This window comes from Sus scrofa, chromosome 17 (assembly GCF_054392235.1).
Source record: "Sus scrofa isolate SSC_HxYL_T2T_F1_AM1 chromosome 17, Sscrofa_HxYL_maternal_Yorkshire_Landrace_v2.0, whole genome shotgun sequence".
Lineage (NCBI taxonomy): Eukaryota > Metazoa > Chordata > Mammalia > Artiodactyla > Suidae > Sus > Sus scrofa.
This window is the reverse complement of record NC_139399.1, coordinates 10,070,764-10,093,445: the sequence shown is the minus strand read 5'-3', so window position 1 is coordinate 10,093,445 and position 22,682 is coordinate 10,070,764. Positions and strand designations below refer to the sequence as shown.

At 35.3% G+C, this 22,682-nt stretch overlaps 1 protein-coding gene across 4 annotated transcripts in view; it reads left to right on the top strand.

The window, feature by feature from the left end:
• Positions 1-22,682, top strand: part of SGCZ (sarcoglycan zeta) — a 1,018,982-nt gene that overhangs the window by 25,096 nt on the left and 971,204 nt on the right.

Sequence of the window (22,682 nt, the reverse complement as noted above, 5' to 3'; positions counted from 1 at the left end):
CAGCTGCTGGCCTGTACCACAGCCACAGCAACATAGGATCTGAACTGCGTCTGCAACCTTCACCACAGCTTGTGGGCAATGCCAGATCCTTAACCCACTGAGCAAGGCCAGGGATCAAACCCACATCCTCATGGATATTAGTTGGGTTCGTTACCACTGAGCCATGAAGGGAACTCCCAAATGTGTGGTTTTTAGACTATTATTTTGTGTTTTATTTTATGGTAAAAGCAAAAAATATATAACATTTCTTGTTATTTATATCTACAATATTTTATAATTTCAAAAAATAAGCAAATAATTTTATATTATGGATCATTTACATTGTAGTGTTTGTTTATTAATGTCACTTTTGGTGCCAAACGTTTGTTATATACTAAAAACAGACTTTATTTTAAATGTCTGAACATCTGTTAACATTTTCTTATATTGGAATAAAAATTATGCAAGGCCAAAGTTAATATACAAAAGCTTCTATTTGTTAATGAAATTAAACTGGGACACATTTTTATTTTAAACAAAGTTGTGGTAACTTAAGCAAATTAAAAACTATCCATATTCTTAAAAGTCACAGCGTACACTGAACAACAACCAAAAATTAATAATTTCAGGATGTTGATAACCATTCGTAACTGCATTGCTTAGAATTATTCATTTCCTTTTTTATCTTAGAAAAAATTTCATCTGATGGGAAAGGTAGAAAACATTCTCCTCCTTTCTTTAAAGAGAATTCCAATAATTATAGATTTTGAGTTTACCATTTTTTTCAAGACACATATCATCATAATTTTTTGCAGAACAGGAAGTTAATGGGGTTCGTGTCAAGCTATCTTCTTATTTTTTGGTTTAGGAATCCTCTTGAAAATTATTTATCAAATGTACAGAGGTTTCTATACCTCCAGGAAATTTATAAATCTAGTAGGAATAGCACATTTATGATTTATAACTTTTTTCATGTGTAGGCTAATACTGTTTAGTAAATGGGAAGGAGGTATTAGAGATAATTTTAATGTGCATTTTATATAATTAATACTAATAAGCCTATACTAGAAAATTATTTTTACAGGTATAATTCTTTCTTTGCCTCTTAAAATGTTTTATATGTAGAAACACTGAATTTTTCTACAATAAATGTATGTATGTGTTCTACATGTTTTCCTAAAGGAAAAAAAATGTGTGTATTTCACATAATGCATATTTTCCTTCTGTATGCTATAACATTTAATAAAGTCAAGGAGTTCCCACCATGGTGCAGTGAAGAATCTGTCTGTGGTGGCTTGGGTTGCTGTGGAGGTATGGGTTTGATCCCCTGCTGGTGCAGTGGATTAAAGGATCCAGCACTGCCACAGCTGCAGCGCGGGTCATGGCTGTGGTTCAGATTCGATCCCTGGCCTGGGAATTTCCCTATGCCATGGGTGTGGCCATTAAAAAAAAAAAAAAGTCCAAACCCCTAGAAGATGCTTCAATATATTTAGGGGTAGAGTCACTCTGTCACAACTGTATAGTTAAAACTATTTCACTTAAACTAATTTCCTTTAAACTTTATATGAGCTTATCTCCAATTAAAGGGAATTATTTTTACAGATGTTTATTGCACATTATGATTACCTGGTGGAATCTATTTTCTAACTTCTTTCTTTATGTTACCTCTAAATGGTGGAATAAAGGTACTAAGTGCTTTTGTGCATTTGAGTTGTTAATCTTACAGAATTCCATTCATTAGAATCCTGCTTTTTATTATCTTGAAAACAAACATCTAGAGGCAAATATCTAATCCATGTTTCTATGTTTTTTCATTCCAATAGATCTGTAGTCAGCTATAATCAGTTGCCCCCCCCCCCAAAGGGAAGTTAATAGTATTTTTTAAGTTAATAGTATTGAACTTATTTTAGCATATTATAATATTTCCCCTAGTCCAGCCATAAGCAGTTCTTTAGTCTCCAGGGGAAATCTAGTAACTTTTAACATCTTAGTAGATTTACCAGCTAAAACTCTGCATCACCACTGAGAAATGTCTAAGTATATTGTATAAGATAGTGAGACATTTTTTTCTCTTCCAGGTCCTTGGATCCTTAGGGAAAATCTGTGTATTTAAACGCATTAACAAATGACATATTTTTTGAGCTTTGGTCAAGGCTCTCTATCAATCCACACAATGTTCTGAATGGTAAGAAGCTAGAAAGTCACATCCAAGAAGAGGTCATCAGTGAAATTTCTCCCCAAATTTAATACAAACGTAACAAAATAGCTAACTGATCCCAAATCACTCTATAAACTCTTTGAAAGAGATAGCGTTAAAATCCTGAGCATAATTCATAGTATCCTTTTTTATGATGACTTAACAAAAAAATAAAAATGAAGTGGCTATAACACCATGACTAGTTACTATCCCACGTAAGTAGACATCAGAGTTTGCTCAGTTCTGGGGTTAATTCAACAGCTCTAAACAGTAGTATTCAAATTCTTTCCATCTTCCTTCAGAGAAATCTGTTCTATTTTGGACTTTTTTTTTTTTCAGGCTTTTTTTAGTATCATAAAATAAGGGGCAACAAGTATTTTCAAAACACAGCACCCTGTGGGAAAACAAGAAATGCCTTCCTTTTTTTTTTTTTTTCTAAGTGAAGTTCTCCTTTGCTCCATCTGTGACATCTCCTAAAATATAATTGGCCAAAAGTATATCATATGCTCATGACTAAACTCATAGTTTAGTAAGGTTAGGGAGACCAGCGTGATGACCTGAGAACAATAAATATTTACTTCCTGGGCTTGGGAGAGATCTAGCCTCCCTCTGAAGCAGAAGAAGAGTAATGGCTTTATGTAGATAACAAATAATGTTTGTTGGTCACATGGTGGTGGCCATGGATCAGAAACATTTGAAGCCTGTGAGTTTGTACCTTATTTATGTCCATTGGTAACTATGTGGCCGTGGACAATTTGCAATCTCCTTTCCTATAGAATTGTGATTTAACTTATAGGAAACTCCTCACCTACAAAAAGTACTAGACATCAGCAGATGCTCCTCCTTTTTTGATGCTTGAAATAGGTATTTCAACACAAGCTAAAATCACTACTTTTCTTTAACTTTTATGTTGACCTTTAACTTTTCTGTCCTTACATCTGACTGTAAAAATAAATGAGGAGTTTCTGCTGTGGCTCAGCAGGTTAAGAACTCCACTAGTATCCATGAGGACATGGGTTTAATCCCTGGCCTTGCTCAGTGGGTTAAGGATTTGGCATTGCTGTGAGCTGTGGTATAGATTGCAGACATGGCTCAGATCTGGCATTTGTGTGGCTGTGGCATAGGCCAGCAGGTGAAGTTCCGATTTGACCCCTAGCCTGGGAACTTCCATAAGCTGCATGTGTGGCTCTAAAAAGCAAAAACAAAAAAGGAAAAAAAAAAAAGTGAAAATAAGTTAAAGGCAACATTATGGAAATTAAAAGTGAAGACTGAGTATGGATCCCTCCAATTCCAGAGGCCTTACTTTTTTTCACTCCTTTCACATAGTGTCAGAAGTCACTTGGAAGAGATGTTCTTCTAACTACTTCCCTTATGAAAGTTAACTTTAGAAGCTTTGCAAGGATTACGTTTTCCTGGAGACTCTAACTAAATACATAAAATAATGTAACATAAATTGATCACGGAAACAGATTTTTGGTTCTTAAATGTGATTTAGAAGTCATTTAATCTAAGCTATTTATTTTCAGATGGATAAAGTAAGGATATTTATGATACAGTCAAAAGTTATGTGTGAGCATGAAGTTTAATTTCTGCCATTAAAAATGCAGTGTTTTGTGTGTGTACATGTATGTGTGACTGGGTCACCATGCTGTACACTAGAAAAAAAGTTGTATTGGGGAAATAACAATTAAAAAAAATACAATGTTTTATTTTTAAAAAGCCCTATCTTTTTAGGTAGTATTAATAGCATATCTCTCTCTGTACTATATTATAGTATATCAATTCATATTAATTACGTTATACTATGGACACATCTATGCATACATATTATATGTCATATACATATATATTTATATAAGGTAGGGATTATCAGTATCTTACATTTGCAATGGGTCAATTAAGCATTAAAGAGCAAGTAACTTCCTCGAGGTCCCACATAATAGTCTATATTGTTAAAGCCATGTGGGGTCTTCAGCAAGGTCTTTAAATGCCTCAACTGACCCATTGCAAATGTAAAATACTGATAATTCCTACCTGATATAAGTCTTGAGTTTTCAGTGAGGGAACAATAACTGTAGAAGCCTATTTCCAATACACTTTGGAATAAGTTTGCTTTTGCAGGTTACTGTGTTAACAGAATTACCACATTCTGTATTATCTTTGGGGGTGGGGAATCTATGAAAAATACATTCTGAGCTTCTGACAACTGATTTATAAACTCATTTCTGGAAAACATTCTATTTATGAGGTGGGAATTGCTAGTAATTAAATATAAAACTTCAGAATAAATTACAAGCAAATTATTTGGATGGGTTAGTTAGAAATTATGTCTCAAATTACACCTGTCACTGGTAATAATTGACTTTTTGCTATAATGTGCCATACCTTATGTTGGAAGTAATCAATGACATCACTGGCCTTCCTCTGATCAGCCCCTCCCCCATCTTTTTCCCAGCATGGGGGTCACTCTCTTTGACATCCTTCACATTCTTCCAAGGAAATCTTTTTGTCTGGAAAGAAATTATTTTTCACTATATCTACCTTCCAATGTAGTTTTACTGTTTTATGACTTGTCTTTTTTTTTTTTTTTTTTTTTTTTTTTTTGCTTTTTAGGCCCTCACCTTTGGCATATGGAAGTTCCCAGGATAGGGGTCGAATCAGAATCAGAGCTGCAGCTGCTGGCTGATGCCAAAGCCACAGCAGCAGCAGATCTGAGCCACATCCTTGACCTATAGGACAGCTTGAAGCAACACCAGATCCTTAATGCACTGAGTGAGGCCGGGGATTGAACCATATCCTCATCGATATTAGTTGGGTTTGTAACCTGCCGAGCCACAATAGGAAATCCTGACTTGTCTTTAAACAACAGAGCCAAACGATATTTAGTAGACATATAAACCTATTGAATAGAGATCAAGAAATTTAAGTTAAAAGTTCCTAAGATCTTGGAAAAATCTGAAAGCACATTAGGAAGGAAGCACAAGGTTTTCATCAGTCATTACTCCTTGAAGAGTATAGAGTTTGGAAAAAATTACGTTAAAATTGTCAAACTGCTAAATATAAAATTTATCTCAAAATAAGTATGTTTTATATATCAAACTCCCTTTTAAACTATCCAAAGCTTTTTTAGGATCTCCTTCTACCTTCCCTCTATGTATAAAAATACTCTGGTTTCTCCTATCTTAAGCACATCCTCCGTATCTTATTGTTCTTTCTAGCTAATTCCTCTTTTCTCCTTTTCACTTCCAAACTTTCTGGCTGGACGGGGAAAACCTCTGCTTCGTTTTCTAAGCCCTTCCTTCCCAAACTTCTCATAACGTTGCTGTCACCTGCCTTCTAGGTTTGCTAACCTCCTGAGGTTAAGTACAATGACTTTGTGTACTAAGTCTCCTTGTCCCATGGGTACCACTGAGCTCTCTGCTCTCCCCACCCCTCTGCCTGAAAACTCTTTCATCCCCAACTTCTACCATCCAACTGTCCTCATCCTTCTGCTATCTCTCTGATCATCTTCCACCTCCTTCTTCTCTACCCTCCTACATCTTAAATGTGGATACTTTGTCCATTTGCAGGTCTAACCTAATTTTTCTTCGTCCTCTCTTTTTGGCACACCTCCTTTATTCTCCGGACTTAAACCTTCATTCCAGAGAATGATTCCCACTAAATGTCTAGTCCTTTCATTTCTCAAAGGTCTGCTTTTCCAATTGCTCGCCTAGCATTTCTGCTTGATTAGCTGGCTATCAGCTCAAGTTTAGTGTGTCTGGAATGAAACAGCTTTTTGCTTTATATAGCTCCTTAGCCTCTTGAGTCTACTTTTTCTTTTAGTGAAAATTTTCACTTTACAAAGACTTGCAATCTAATACTAATAGCCTTCCTTTTGCTGTCTGCCTTCTTAAGCTCCATAACCCTCCAGTCTTGGAGTTTCTGTGGATTATTCTTGACAATATCACTTGCATTTAATCCTTCCTTTTTACTGCAAGCTTTTCTACTCTAAGTCCTTATTGGATAGTGTTTGTCTTGTTGCAGCAAGCTTCCAAATCATATCCTCCCATCTCATCTATCCCTTCAGTTCTTATCCCTTCTACACTCTAAAGGCAGACTCATCCTTCTGCAGTGCCACTTTGATTAGCCATTATAAACAAAATTTTAGATGACTTCTCTATTGGAAAAAAAAATCTCTTTAGCCACTCATTAAAGACTCTTCCTAATGTAAAAACAGCTTATCCTTCTCTTCCTATCTTTCTTCACAAAAGGACCCTCTGCTCCAGCTAATTGGATCAGTCACCACTTTCGTAAAATGGTGATGCTGTCATTGGCGCCTTTCCCAGAAGATCCTTTGTACTACTCACAACCAACTCAGCCTGTGATACGGTGCTCAGTTCTCACTTCTGCTGCAAAGCCTTCCTGGAGCACCTCACATGACATAATCTCTGCTTCCATAAACTTTGATAGCATTTATTATCTGATCAATTCATTTTGCAGAGTTGTGTGCTGGCATGACAACCAGTTCCATCCTTACCTTGAACTACTTTTAGAAATGTATTTTCAAGAACACCGTCTATTTTAGGTTTTACTCAAAAGGTGCTTAATTGGAATAAAAGACTTTGATGACAAAGGCCATGTTCATTCATTCAACTTTTACTAACTGTTTTCTGTGAATTTTTTAGAGATGTAGAGGTGAATCAAACTTGATCCTGTCTATGAATAGTAACACTTTGGTGGGGCAGACTGGTAAATAAATGCGTAATTGCTGGAGGTGGTTTTAAATGTTATAACAAAAGTTATGTGTAGGATATAGTTAGGACAAATGGAGAGATAACCATCATGAAGAGTGTTTCGAAAAGGTCATGCTAATATATGAGTCTGGAAAGGGTTTCTAGAGGGTAGGTCTCAAGATGAATCCTCCTTTTGTATCATGCAGATAAATAAATAATTCTTAAAAGTGCTGTGAGCATTTCAAGAGCAGGGGAGACCCCAGCTGTGTGAGGAAATACATTATAAAAGGCTAACCCTTGATATGTATATTTTCTAGCAAAATAGAATACATACAAATTTGTCATTTTTGTTTTTTATTTTTTGAAATTGCTTAATGAATTTTATTACATTTATAGGTGTACAGCAATCATCACAACCAAATTTTACAGCATTTCCATCCCAAACCCTCAGAGCATCCCCCCACCCCCCAACCTATCTCATTTGGAAACCATAAGTTTTTCAAAGTCTGTGAGTCAGTATCTGTTCTGCAAAGAAGTTCATTGTGTCCTTTTCTTAGATTCCACATGTCAGTGAAAGCATTTGATGTTGGTGTCTCATTGTCTGACTGACTTCATTTAGCATGATAATCTCTAGGTCCATCCATGTTGCTGCAAATGCCATTATTTCTTTCCTTTAAATGGCTGAATATATTTTTAAGAACGTAAGCTGGCTGGCTTGACTAAAGCATGATGCTTTATTGATGGTGAAAAAATTTTAAAAATAATATAATTGTGTATAATATGGATTTATATTATTTTCCGGTTCATATCTGAAGTGTCTTTTATTCACACATTTCCTTCTGTAAACAACTGTTAAGATAAAACCCTTATGTATATTGTTCACATTTTATGTTAGAGAAAACAAGATTTGACTTTGGCTTTCTAGAATTTATAAATTGCAAATTCTTCAACTCTATGTAATTATTGTGAAACAATCTTAATGTGACTATTTTTCTCTTTAATACCTTTAGATATAGAAAGTTCTCCTTAGAGTTACCTTGTGGTGTAGTGGGTTCAGTATCTGGCACTTTCACTGCAGTGGCTTGGGTTGCTTTTGTGGCTCGGGTTTGATTCTTGGCTTGGGAACTTCCTTCCACATGCTACATGCACAGGAGAAAAGGTTTTCTTTAACAGTTTTCAAGAAACTGTAGAGAAGTAGGAAAATAAGGAACAGTGCTTTTTAAAAGTAGAAGGAAATAGCTATTGAATTTGGTCATAGTGTGGAAAATTAATAATTCTGGCCACAGAAATTTTTGTTTTCTCACATAGGATAGATATAAAGATAAAGCAACAAGAAAATTAGAAATATTTTTTTATTGTGAGGCACCTAAATGTAGTCCAAAGATAACTTTATTAAATAAGAAAAACTTTAGTTTTGTATTATATAACACAAATTAGTTTTAGTCTTATATAACACATAAGAAGGGTAAATACATCAGTTTGAATTTTGTTTGTATAGTATATAAATGAATTGCAAAATTAGTTATTCTACTTCCATTCAAATCATTATCAGTTTTTGGATAAGACGCACAAAAAAGAAACTATTGATCATTAGATGGAAAGGGAAATGGTTGATCCTGAGGCACTGGCCATATTACATGGAATGTTTTATTTAAATCACAGGTGTTTTTTTATTGCAGTACATTTGATTTACAGAATTATATTAGTTTCAGATGTATAGCAAGGGATTCAATATTTTTAGAGAGTATACTTCATTTTAAAGTTATAAAATAATGGCTATATTCCCTGTGCTGTACATTATATCACTGTATCTTTATTTTACACTTAGCACTCTGTTCCTCTTTGTCCTCTTCCCCTAGCTTACCCTCTCCTGGTCCTTCTCCCTACTGGTAACCACTAGCTCTCTATTATATCTGTGAGTCTGTTTCTCTTTTGTTATACTCATTCACCTGTTTTTTTTAGATTCCACATGTAAATGAAAACATACAGTATTTGTCTATCTCTGTATGGCTTACTTCATTAAACTTAATACCCTCCAAGTCCATCCATGTTTTCGCAAATGGCAAAATTTCATTCTTTTCATGGCTGAATATATTTCATTTTATGCATATGTACCACATCTTCCTTATCTACTCATCTGTTGATGGACATTTAGGTTGCTTCTATATCTTGGCTATTTTAAATAATGCTTCTGTGAACACTGGGGTGCATATACCCTTTTGAATTGTTTTCTTTTTTCTTCAGATGTATTCCCAGGAATGGAATTGCTGGATCGTACGGTAGTTCAATTTTTAATGTTTTGAAGAATCTCCAAATTGTTTTCTATAGCAGCTGCCCAAATTTCACATTCCTACCAAAATGTTATATTGTAAATGAATTTCTTGATGGTAAGCCTTACAAGGTCTTGGCAATTTATTTATTCTTCGCTTTATTTTATTTGCACTCTTTTTATTACTTGCTACAATATATGATATACATGTCCACCACACTCTTCTATTTAAAAAAAGCAAAATTAGGCACTTCCACTGTGGCTCAGTGGGTTAAGGACCCAACATTGTCTCTGTGAGGATGTGGATTCTATTCCTGGCCTGGCTCAGTGGGTTGAGCATCTGATGTTGCTGTGCCTGTGGCATAGACTGCAGCTGCAGCTCCGATTCAACCCCTGGCCTGGGAACTTCCATATACCACAAGTACAGCTGAAAAAAGAAAAAAGGAAAAAAAAAGAAAAAGAAAAATCAAAACAAATTTAGACTTTAAGTAGCCTATGGCATTTGCATGAAGAATCAATATGCTTCTTGCTGTATAGTTAAACCCATAAAGTCAAGATCATGTTTTACATAAGTCTTGTGTACTCTCTTTGAGCCCAGCCTGATAAATATGTACATAGGAAACTGCCGTTTTATCAAGGGGTTTGAATGCTCAAACTTGACATTGATCTAATTGAGAAGCTAAATAAAAGTCCTATCCTTATGGATTTTGTTGTCCCCAGTGAAAATAGAGATAAAAGTATGTTTAAGAACTTTCAGAATATGCATATATATTTGGATTTTGATTAAAGTGCTTGTAATAGTCAAATATTCCTTCTGAGGAGGCACTGATGCAGAATGTAACAGAAGTGGTGGGCAGTGGAGTTTTGGGGTCAGACAGAATGGGTTGGCATTTTAGTCTAGCTTTTTATCAGCTCTCTGACTCTGCCCAGGTTCCTTTCAATTTTTCTTATTGCTGCATGATATTTATAATTTCTATGATTTAGGAATATATATATTATGTATTCTGGCTATAGAAAGTACTTAATATTCCTATCAGAGATGCTATTACTTAGGCAAATATAAACAGTGGTAAAATATTCTGCTTTGCTTTGAGATTTTGACCCAGGATTTTGGGTTGCGAAATTGTTATCCAGTTGATTATAAGGCATTTTAATATTAGAATGTTGTCAGTCTGACCCTTACATGAACCCATTAGCAATATGTAGTGATGCCTGTGGAACAAGAAAACATGTCTTATTTTAATCATAAGTGATGAATGAAAAACAAAAATGTATTACTGGGTAAACCCTCTAGAAGCCCAATAAGTGAATATGGAAAGAGCAAATTTTAATATTGTTGACCCAATTGGCTTGATAATGTTGTATATATGTATATTTATAAATATAAATTCATAAATGTGTTGTTTATAAGTATATATATATACTTTATATACTTTCTTAATTCATAAATGTATTGTTTATAAGTATATATATATACTTTATATACTTTATATACTTTCTTACTGACAAAATAAGAGAGATGTTAGAGTAAATAGATAAATGATTCTGCTATAAAAAACCTGTCTGTTGCCTGCTTTTTTCCAAGGATTTTACCAGTATGGGTAAAACAGCCCCAATTTTACAGACCGTGATGTGTGTTTCTTTTCAGTTGTGTAATTGCAATGGTTGAGCGTAGTTTTCCCTGCAAGCCAAGGGCAGCAGCATCGCAGTATCACACATGCTTGGACAGTACCTGTCAGAATGCCTGGATGTGGAATCAAAGACAGTTAACTCAGGTGCTTCATGTTTTTCCAACAATGACAGGGTTTCTGGTGCGGCCTTGAAATAACGTGTATTAATCATGTGTCCCCTGGCAAGTTACGTTTCTCCAAGAGTATCTTTTCACCTGTGAAATGTTGATAATATCTGCTCTACCTTGCTGGATTGTTTTGAAGAAGAAAATTGATGATAGATGACAAAATACGAAGAATATTGAGTTATTGGCAGGGATCTAGGATCTCTTGTGCTCTGGCCTTTTTAATATGGATCTGATATTGGGGGTGGGAAGGTCAGAGACTTTGCTCTCCCCAGTGACAGTGGAAGTTCAAAAAGAAAAGAATGTTTAGGGACTTTCCAAATGTCCACTTATATTTGAACTTTAATTACAGCTCTTTTTAAATTCAAGTATATTTGACCTACAATGTGTTAGTTTCAGGTGTACACCAAAGTGATTCAGTTATATGTATATATATATGTACCTATTCCTTTTCAGATTCTTTTTCGTTATTGATTATCACAAGGTATCAATATAGTTCTCTGTGCTATAGGACCTTGTTATTTATCTATTTTATATAAAGTAGTGTGAATCTGTTAATTCCAAACTCCTAATTTATCCCTAAACCCTTTTTCCCTTCTGTAACCATAAGTTCGTTTTCTACATCTGCGAGTCTATTTCTGTTTTGATTACACCCCTTAGAATAAACAATTATTATTTTTGAGAATGAAATGGACCTAGGTGGAGTGTAACAGAGGCAAGAGGGACTTTAGGATCAGTCAGACATGGACTTGTATCTCAACGTAGCTTTTTCCCATCTCCATGACTCTGCCCAGGTTCTTTTTTTATGTCTCTCCTCTCTTGTGATATTGATAGTTCTTACAGCTCAGGAGTGTTTTTTAGGGGGCTTCTGTTTCTGATCTCTGTCTTGCTCTTTAACCACCTTGTCTTACTCTTGCCTGTGTGATAGGAAGGACTAAAGGTGATGTGACTACACAGAACAGTAATGGGACTGAATAGACAACCCTGGAAGATCCATTTTGGTTTTTTTCTCACATACCATACTGTCATGCCATCCCTGATGCTCCCCAGGCCCTCTGGGCAAGTAGCTCTAGGCTCTGCTATTATTATTTATTATTATTATTATTACTATTGCTTTTTACGTCTGTACCCGTGGCATATGGATGTTCCCAGGCTAGCAGTCGAATCAAAGCTACAGCTGCTGGCCTACACCACAGCCACAGCAATGCCAGATCCAAGTCACATCTGCGACCTACACCACAGCTCAAGGCAACACCAGATCCCTAACCCATTTAGCTAGGCCAGGGATTAAACCCATGTCCTCATGGATACTATTCAGATTCGTCTGCACTGCACCAGAATGGGAACTCCTTATTATTATTATTATTATTATTATTTGTCTTTTTGCCTTTTCTTGGGCCGCTCCCATGGCATAAGGAGGTTCCCAGGCTAGGGGTCCAATCGGAGCCATAGCCACTGGCCTATGCCTGAGCCACAGCAACGCGGGATCTGAGCCACGTCTGCGACCTACACCACAGCTCATGGCAATGCCGGATCATTAACCCACTGAGCAAGGCCAGGGATCGAAGCTGCAACCTCATGGTTCCTCGTCAGGTTTGTTAACCACTGCACCACAACGGGAACTCCTCCTTGTTATTATTTTTTAATGGCCACATCTGCCACACATGGAAGTTCCCAGACCAGGGATCAAACCAAGGCTTCTGCAGCAACCTGAGCCTCTTCAGTCAGATTTTTAAAACATGCATCACAATGAGAACTCCTGGACCCTGCTTAGAATCTGTGGGCTCAGCCCTTAGCTGTCTCATCATGTTCGCAGAAGAGCATCCAGATTCAGCACAGGGATTGCCAGGAGCAATATGGGAAACCTGAGAGCTCAAGTCCTGGTGGAATACTAGTGAGATTTTGCTGAATTTTTCATATTTTTAGATCCAGTAACAAGAGATAATTTATTTAAATTCTAGGAACTTAAACCATTCCAAAGCTGCAGATGTAAAAGAGCATGTATGCCTTCCGAAGTGACTTTAGGTTTAAAGACTCAGTATAGGAGCTTATGAAAACCCTCCAAGCCCACAGCCAGAGAGTTTATCCTGGATAGAAAGAAACACATTTCTATAGAGTTGGCTCTTTTGGTTAAATAATTTTCCCAACTGAAAATTGCAAACTTGACTTGAGTCCTTTAAAATAAAAATGGAAGCGTAGACTACGGCAAATATGCCACATCATCTGAAGGTGTTGTCCTTCTTCTCTACAAATCCTATTTTTGTAACTGGTACTTAGATTTTCATCATGTTGTAACTGGTTGGGGAGAGAAAAAGAAAGTAATGCACTTTAAAAATGCTTGCCCTATTCCACTCAATTGAAAACAACAAGAAAAATATCCATAGGTTTAATATTTTACAGTAAAGGTTTCATAACTGTCATTTGTTTCTTAATCGAAAGTTATTTTTTTCCGAAGTTAATAAAGTATATGCTTTGTTTCCCTGGAGATAGTTTATATTGTAATTACTCATTTCTACTTTAATATTATTGGCAGGTTTTAGCAAACTGGATTTATTTGTTTTTGCCTGTAGAGGAGTATGAGCTGTTTCATTTCTTGTTTATAAAGATCATCTATTAATTTACCTTATAATCCTAAATGGAAGCCATAATTTCCTGCATGCTTTCCCTCATGGCTGAAAATCGTAATTAGTTCTGACTCTAGAGCACTATGGAGTGACAATGGTTTTGAGAACACATGGATTGTTCTAGTATCATAAGTAACAGTATTGCTCAATTTTATTATACAAATTGAAAAGATTAAAAAAATTAAGCTTTAGACAGAAATAAATTTTGTGTTTAATGAAGATTAAATCACTTCACTGGTTGAGAGAATTGACTCTTTGAACTAGACTGAAAGTGAGCTTCAGATTTTTGCTGTTTTATCAATAACATAATACCCATTTTGAAAAAAAGACTAATATCGTGGTTACACTTTGGTAGTCATTCAAGAAAAATTTGTTAAATAAAGAAATAAGTGAATGAATGAATGAGCTAGAAAAGTAGCCCCAATTATGTGAAAATTCCAAAATCCTGGGCATTTCTATCCAGAAATGAATGTTTCTAAAATTTACAAAACTTTGGTAGCTAGTGTGGGCAGAGGAAGGTCAGGAAGTATCTTTTAAACAAATCATTATACTATAAAAGAAGATTTAGTTATTTTTTGAGTTAAAAATTATATTAAACACAGATTACACATTGTGTAGATATTCCATTAGCCTGCTAACCTGTGCTTTTCCCTGATACCCAAATCTGGCTCTAGATTGATTTTCTTAACAAGAAACACAATGGAGGTTAAAAAAACAAAAGTTATAGAGTCACACAGGATCCAAGACTACAATTTAGGTGTGCAATATTGAAGTAGATGCTTCTTTCATGCTCAGTATTGTGGGCTTAGTTATGCCTAATTAGCAAGAATACTGGCTATAGTACCCTCTTAGTCAATAGCAGCCATTACTGTGGTGGTTGTTGGTTGTTGTTACTATTATATTAATTATTATATCATAATAATTCTCTTTATCATGCACTTAACAGCATCTAAGATGGAAATGTAGCTATTTTGCTATTGTTATGCATTAATTTTAATTATTTTTATTCTGAAGTATAAAAATTATTTTCCTAAAATTTTATGTGTGTGAACTACCTCAGATTAATATCATCCCTTTAAAAACTCATTTCCTAACTTACCTTTTTGATAACTTCTCATCAGAGTGTGTAGTTTATGAAAGACTAGAATTAGAATACCCCAAATGTCCTGTGAAATTTAATATGTATATTTATCATATAGAGGAATTAGAAGAAACTCCTGATTTGAAGTTTTCTCTTACTTGTGGACATATAAAATATGAATTTGATGAAAAATACATAAACACGTCCCACATTTCTATGGACCGAATGTTTGTGTGCCCTCCCCAAATTCATGTGTTGAAGCCTTGGCATCTGATGTGTTGGTATTTGGAGACAGGGCCTTTGAGTAACTGACTTGAGATGAGGTCATGAGGGTGGGGCCCCCAGAAGAGGATTATTATAAGAAATATAATAAAATTTTGGTTCTGAAATAATGGGATAATTACCTCACAGTAAATATGTAAATGAAATCACACTGTACACCTTAAAAAAACACATTGCACAAACTAATAAATATCTATATTTGTAATGAATATACAAATTTTACTTGTCAATCATACTTCAGTAAAGCTGGAATAAAAATAAAGTACAACAATGCAAAAAGTGAATTTCTTTAGATTATCATATTCATCTCTAATTTGCCAGATAATGACGTCTCATGTATTCCAGGCTTTATCCAGTGATTCCTAAACTTACTAGACTTTTGACACCTGCACATTTCTAGTACATGTCTGTTGTCATTATCTACTCCCTCTTAATAGTGCTTTATGATATATATCTACATACTAAGCATTTTAAGTGATTTAATATTAAATCATAAATTAATATTTAAAATAATTTATTGCTATTTTTTCTTTGAATATTTGTGCATGTTTTTTGACTTAATGGAGGCAGTGAGATATTTTCAAACCTAGTTTTGAACTAAACAAATTTGCCATTAAGAAAAGAAATAAGGAGTTTCCATGTGGTGCAGTGGAAATTAATCTAACTAATATCCTTGAGGATGTGGGTTTGATCCCTGGCCTTGCTTAGTGGGTCAGAGATCAGCGTTGCAGATCACTGTGTTGTAGGTTGCAGACACAGCTCATAACCCAAGTTGCTGTGGCTGTGGTGTTGGCTGGCACCTGTTGATCCAACTCTGATTCCACCCCTAGCCTGGGAACTTCCAGATGCCACAGATGCAGCCCTGAAAAGAAAAAAAAAAAAAAAAAGAAGAAAAGGAACTAGACTACGCTTCAGTAAAAACTTAATTTTTTAAAAAAGAACTATACCTTTTTAATTTTTTTTTCCTTTTTTAAGCCTCACCTGTGACATATGGAAGCTTCCAGGCTGAGGATCAAATCAGGGCTGCAGCTGTGGCCTATGTCACAGTCATGACAACACCAGAACTGGGCCATTTCTGCAACACTGAGTGAGGTCAATGATTGAACCTGCATCCTCACAGAGACAACATCTGGTTCTTAACCTGCTGAACCACAAAGGGAACTCCGTAAACTAGAATTTTTATTTAGAGAAATGCATCTAATTCATATTGCAGCCTTTAGGGGAGAGTTCCCACGGAAAAGAAAAACACCTAAGCCTAAGAAAATATAAATGTATAAAGCCCCTTATAGATATATAAAAGAAACTCATTAGTTTTTGCCCTTTCATTTAATATAAACACGGTTTAAATTATTTTTTGTACATTCACTTTGAAATGTGGGAATTTTTGAGATAAAAATGGTTTGCAGCCTTAGGGTTACACTCTTGTCCTTCAGTATGCTAAGCTGTGATATTTTGGGCCTGATTTTGCAGTGAGATGTTTAGTTGCCTTACAGCAAAATTTCACTGGCTTGGCACATGGATAGAATTTGATCCCCATTCAGGCATGGACTCTTGTCACCAAAGAGATAAAAATATAACCTTTCCCATTATTTGACCGTTGCCGAAAGGAAGCTGATGACAGCAAGAAACAGAGATGTAGGAGTAAAAATATGCCCAGGTTAGAGAGAACCAAGTGTTGGGCGTGAGAGTGAGTGTGCTGAGGACCAAGGTCACAATCAAAGGTCAGCCTTGTGTCAACAGAAAGAGCCAGCATTAAGCAGTTTGCAATGAGGTGAGCCTTCAGAAAAATCAAGTATCAGGCATTCTGAATAAGTAATCACCTACACAGATCCTGTGCATAATCTTAAAAGGTTAATAAGGTCTCAGGGTGGGAGAACATAACACTCTTAGCACAGGATGCCGGGGCAAGAAAGCCGTAGGGCTCCGAAAATGATCAGGACTGTAGAAGTAGAAACTAGATCTGACTTACATAGACTGTATTACATTTCTCATAGTGTAAACATTCTTACTTGTTCCCTCAGCAGGAAAAGCTGAATGTTGATCTATAGACCTTCCTATATAGAATTTAGAGTTAATTGGGTAGACACAGACGCTAAAGATGAAAAAGATGAGAATTTTATTCTAATGGAAATAGATTTTTAATAATGTCTTTTGCAGTCTTTAAACAGGATGTCCCCATTCATAGATACTTTCCAAGTATATTAGTTCCTAATTCCTACTATAACAAAATATCACAAATTTACTGATTAAAACAATGCAAATTTGTTTTCCTCTAGTCCGGGAGGTCAAAAGTCCAAAATGGGCTACACTTGGCTAAAATCACATTGTTATAGGGCTGTATGGCAGTAAGGCTCTAGAGAAGAAAGTTTTCTTGCCTTGCCAGCTTCTTAAAGCTGCCTATATTCCTTGGCTAATGGCCCCCCTCCATTTTCAAAGTCAGAATTGTACCAGTTTCAACTCTCTCTCTGTCCTTTTTCCATCCTTGTGTCTTCCTCTCACTCGGACTTTCCTGCATCCCTCTTATAAGGACCTTGTGATTACATTAGGCATACTCTGATAATCTCCCCATCCCAGTGCTGTGAATGTAATAACATCTGAAAACTACCTTTTACCAAGTAAAGTGACACATTTACAGATTTGTGGGATTAGGATGCAGACATCTTTTAGGGACAGGCACTGAATTATTGTGCTGATCACACTAAGTTTTACTGATCAGTGTTTGAAGGTAGAACTTATCTGACCTTTACAACAAAACTCTGATGCCTGTGATGGATAATCTAAGGCAGGCACCACCTCTTAGAGGACACTTTATTAATGAGGCTCATGTCATTCTGGGTGAGTTATACCAAAGGGAGGTCTGTGTGTGTGTGCGCACATGCTCTTGTGTGTATGCATGTGTTTAGGGTGGAGCATAGGGAATAGTTCAGGTCAAAAGCTTGCTGGACAAAAAATATTAAAATGACGTGGAAACTCCGTTTATTTAAACAAAGAGAAAAAATGTTTTTGCATAAGAGTCAACTCAGAAAACATTAAATGTTAACAGGCCTGATTTTATTTTAAGCAAAGGGAAAAATAGCTTCATCAATGCCTGTAAGTAGGAGAATGTATATTCAAACAAATTATAATGCCTAATTAGAGAGCAGAAAAATTCCAGTGAGAATTTTGGTCCAATATTTTAACTACTAGCATATTGACATAGAAGCAATTTTTTTTTGTCTTTTGTTTTTTTAGGGCTGCACCTGCAACATATAGAGGTTCCAGGCTAGGGGTCCAATCAGAGCTGAAGCCGCCAGCCTACGCTACAGCAATGCCAGACCCTAGCTGCATCTGCGACCTACACCATAGCTCATAGCAACACTGGATCGTTAACCCACTTAGCAAGGCCAGGGATTGAACCCACAAGGATGTTGGTCAGGTTTACCAACCGCTGAGCCATGACGGGAACTCCCATAGGAGCAATTTTAAGACGACTTCTTATATTTTTTCTTAAAATGAAGCCATAGTTTTACATGTAAAAGCTAACTCAGCTTTGGTTTGCTTTTCTCTGCTTTAGATAAATTGTTGATTATATATAGCCAAAGGGTGCCACCAGCAAAAATTATATTTTTATGTAGAAGTATTCTACTATAGGTTTGGCACCATACTTCCTAGCTGCTAATATTTTAGCCTGAGATAAAATTATGGAGAATACTAAGAAATAACACTTACAATAGAATAATGCTTGGCAATGTGGGAACCATATGTAGACTACATGAGTTAAACATTTTCACTACAGGAGTTCCTGTTCTGGTTCAGTGGTTAAAGAACCCTACTAGCATCCATGAGGATGCTGGTTCAATCCCTGGCCTTTCTCAGTGGGTTAAGGATCTAGCACTGCAGTGAGCTGTGGTGTAGGTCACAGACGTAGCTCAGATCTCACGTTGCTCTGGTTCTGGCATAGGCTGGCAGCTATAGCTCGGATTGGACTCCTAGCCTGCGAACCTCCATATGCCACAGGGGGTGGTCCTAAAAAGACAAAAAGACCAAAAAAAAGTTCACTACCATTTCTTGGTTATGTCTGTTGGACAAAATTTTTGACTATTCTGTGCCTCGTTTTTTTTTTTTTTTTTTTTCATTTGCAAAGTTCCATTTGCTAGCACCTTGCTATATAGGATTGTGACAAGGATTAAATGAAGTTAATACATAGAAAGTACTTGAAACAGTGCCTAACATATAGAAAATACTCATTAGGTATTAAATAAATAGTAAGTCCAAATTTGTCAAAAATTTCATGTGTGGCATGTATAAGTCTATCATCATGAAGAGTTTTAGCATGCTTGGCTAAATGCTTTAGCATGCTTGGCTAAGTATAAAGTTATATTCAATAATATATTCAAATAATCTTGCATATTTCTGTTACTTATCCTTCTACAGAAATGTCTCCCATGTATGCTATTATGATTTCCAATTTCTATTCATTTTGGAAACTTGAGAGGAAAAGTATATATTATTGGAGTCAGGAGATTCAACTAAAGGATAAAGGATAAAACTTCCACTGGGCCTGCCTGTCTACGTTAGGTTCCAGACAGTCATATCCCCAATTTTGAACACCACTCCTAGTATTTACCATTTTAGATAACTAAACCTTAGTGGCAGCTATGAAAAAATTTTAACTAAGCCAAATATGACAGTTTTAATACTTCTTTATTATAACACTTTTTGGTATGAATCTTTTTCTTTATTTGGGGATTCTTATTTCAATACATTTTTTGAAAGTCATCATTTCTCTCTATATATAGATAGATAGATAGATAGGTAGATAGATAGATAGATAGATACAGCTATAGCTATAGATATGGATATAGCTTAAAATAAGCCCAGTTCAGGCTGCTTTTGCTTTTTTTTAGAATGAGAAACCACAAGGACATAGAATCCACAAGGATTTCCTTAAAGAAACTCAAAATTCTCTCTGAAGTTAACTGCAAGGAAACATAAGACTTGAATGAAATGGTACTTGTAGGAGCTGTGCAACTCCAGAATAAGAAAACATCATAGAACTTCATGGTGAAGCTAGATTGTTTTATTAATAGTAGATGGGCTCTCAATGTGTTTGACATTAGTGGCAGTCAATCAAAAACATTTGGCCTGAGATATTGGATTAGAAGTTATCAGGTTTTCCTCTCCAAAAATGAAGATTTGGAAATCCAAATTTCAGAGTTGTAGAACAGAGTAAGAAAGAATCTTTTCAAGTGTAGCTTAGTCACAATGACTACATTTTTTTTATTTTTTCAAGTTCTATTGAAATATAGTTGATTTATAATGTTGTGATAATGTCTTCTGTACAACAAAGTGATTCAGTTACACAAGATATTTAAATGGACTGATATGATTCCACTTTCAAAATATTTTCTAGCATCCTTTATATACTATATATTAAAAACTGTTAGGTTTCAGAATTTTTCAAGATAATTTTGAAATTAGCTCTGATTAGACCCCTAGCCCAGGAACCTCCATATGCCATGGGTGCGGCCCTAAAAAAAAGACAAAAAGATCAACCAACCAACCAACCAAACAAAAAAAATCCCAATGTTCTGAAGAAGCTAAAGTTATGTTGACATCATCTCTGGTGATTTTGACCATTGCAAAGAATAAAAGAATGTCACCAGGGCAATTATCTATCCAGGCAAGGGGAGTCAGGAGCAAAATTTTACTCTGATGAAGAAATGGTACAAAAACAAGTTACATTGTGGGGTAGGAATATTGCTATTTATTTTTGGGAGAAGGGGTTATCATGACATACATGATAGTAGAAAAAGAAGGAAATAAAAGCTTAAGCAGGAAAAAAATAAAATACATGCGTGTAATTCTGATGTGAAAATTTTTGTGTGATCAAATGTGGCAGTATCTTATGATTTCTTTTATTTCATTTAAGCTTAGAAAGTCTTTTCTTATTCAGAGAGCAAATAAGCACCTGCCTACATTAAAAAAATTCCTCCTAAGACCATACCTTCCATCCTCCCCCCTCCCCCTGCCCCCTACCCTTTCTCTCTACATTTAATTCTTAATCAACCTGGAATTTATTTTGCCCTACAGTATGAGGTGAGGAACCAAATAAAAATTTATCTCCAATATCAAAAAAAAAAAAAACCCAAAGAATACAGCATCTCAAAAATTACAACTTTCAAATCAAAACACTTTATAATTGAAATAAATTTAAAAGCATAATATGGAGTTCCCTTCGTGGCTCAGTGGTTAATGAATCTGACTAGGAACCATGAGGTTGTGGGTTTGATCCCTGGCCTCGCTCAGTGGGTTAAGGATCTGGCATTGCCATGAGCTGTGGTGTTGGTTGCAGACTCACAGATGCAGCTGGGATCCTGAGTTGCTGTAGCTCTGGTGTAGGCCGGTGGCTACAGCTCCGATTGGACCCCTCCATATGCCACAGGAGAGGCCCTAGAAAAAGAAAAAGACAATACAATAAAAAAAAGCATAATAATTACGCAACACATATAAAAAGTTTTGAGGTTTTTTTCCCCCCAGGATTATTACTTCCATGTAATTCATCTGATGAATTAAAACGGATCTAAACTGAAACATATGCATTGCTTATGAATGAAAACTTCTAAATTTTCTTCTGCTCTAGTGTGTATTCAGTTCATTCATTTTCTAAAAGAAAATAGTTTCTTTTCACTTTATATTTGCAAATATATCTAGCTCAGGCAGGTAAACTTATCATAACAAATGATGTGGAAAATATGTTTGACCAAGTTGAATGTCACTGCTCAAGGGACTTAAACTAAACTATAAATTTAAGAATGTGAATCACATTTAACCTTGAAAACAACTTGAATTAAGGTTTTAAGGCTTTTTTTTTAAACCCTTAGTATTTTTAAACTAGACATGTTAGGACCTAAAGTTCTCCTAAGTAACATATCTGATTATACATATTTTTTCCAAAAGTATTTACTAAATTCTTACTGTATATGAAAGTAGGAAATGCATGATTTAGGAAAAAGACAGCAAGAATATAAACATATCTGATATTTAGTACATGCCTCATGTGAACTTTATCTGTAGTAGTGAAAAAAAAGTACAGTTGTATTTCAGAAGAGGAGTAAAATCTTGTTAAAAATTTTAGCAGTCATATAAAATTACACTAAAATATTAAAGGTAAAATATCCTGGGATAAAAGTATTACACTGCCATCTTCCTAAGCTCTATGAGAGGATCTTGAAGGGGCCAGACTTCTGGCTTTGAAATTCAGCTCTAGTTAAATAACCCTGGGCAAAACTGTTTTGTTTTGTTTTTATCTGAAAAAAGGGCTTAAAAGTAATATATACATCAAAGGACTGTGAAAATTAAATGAGTGAATATGTGTAAAGCACTCAGAACTCTACACAATATAAAAGGTCTATATAACTGGAGCTATTATTATATTCCAGTGCTTTTAATTTAATGTATTTTATTTTTTTCCTACTTAAGCTATTATTTCCTTTTCTTTCTACTATAATTAGCATTAGAAATAATAGACACAAATAGAAAAGTGTCTTACTCTGGAGTTTAGGGCATGTGGGAAGTAAATAAAGCATTTGGACTATGACTGGAGTCTTGGCCCAAAGTTACCAGCCTGGGAACAGTGACTATAACTTGACTCTCAATTCCCTTAAATTTTTTATTATTATTATTACTCAATGAATTTTATTACATTTAGAGTTGTACAACAGTCATTACAACCCAATTTTATAGCATTTCCATCTCAAACCC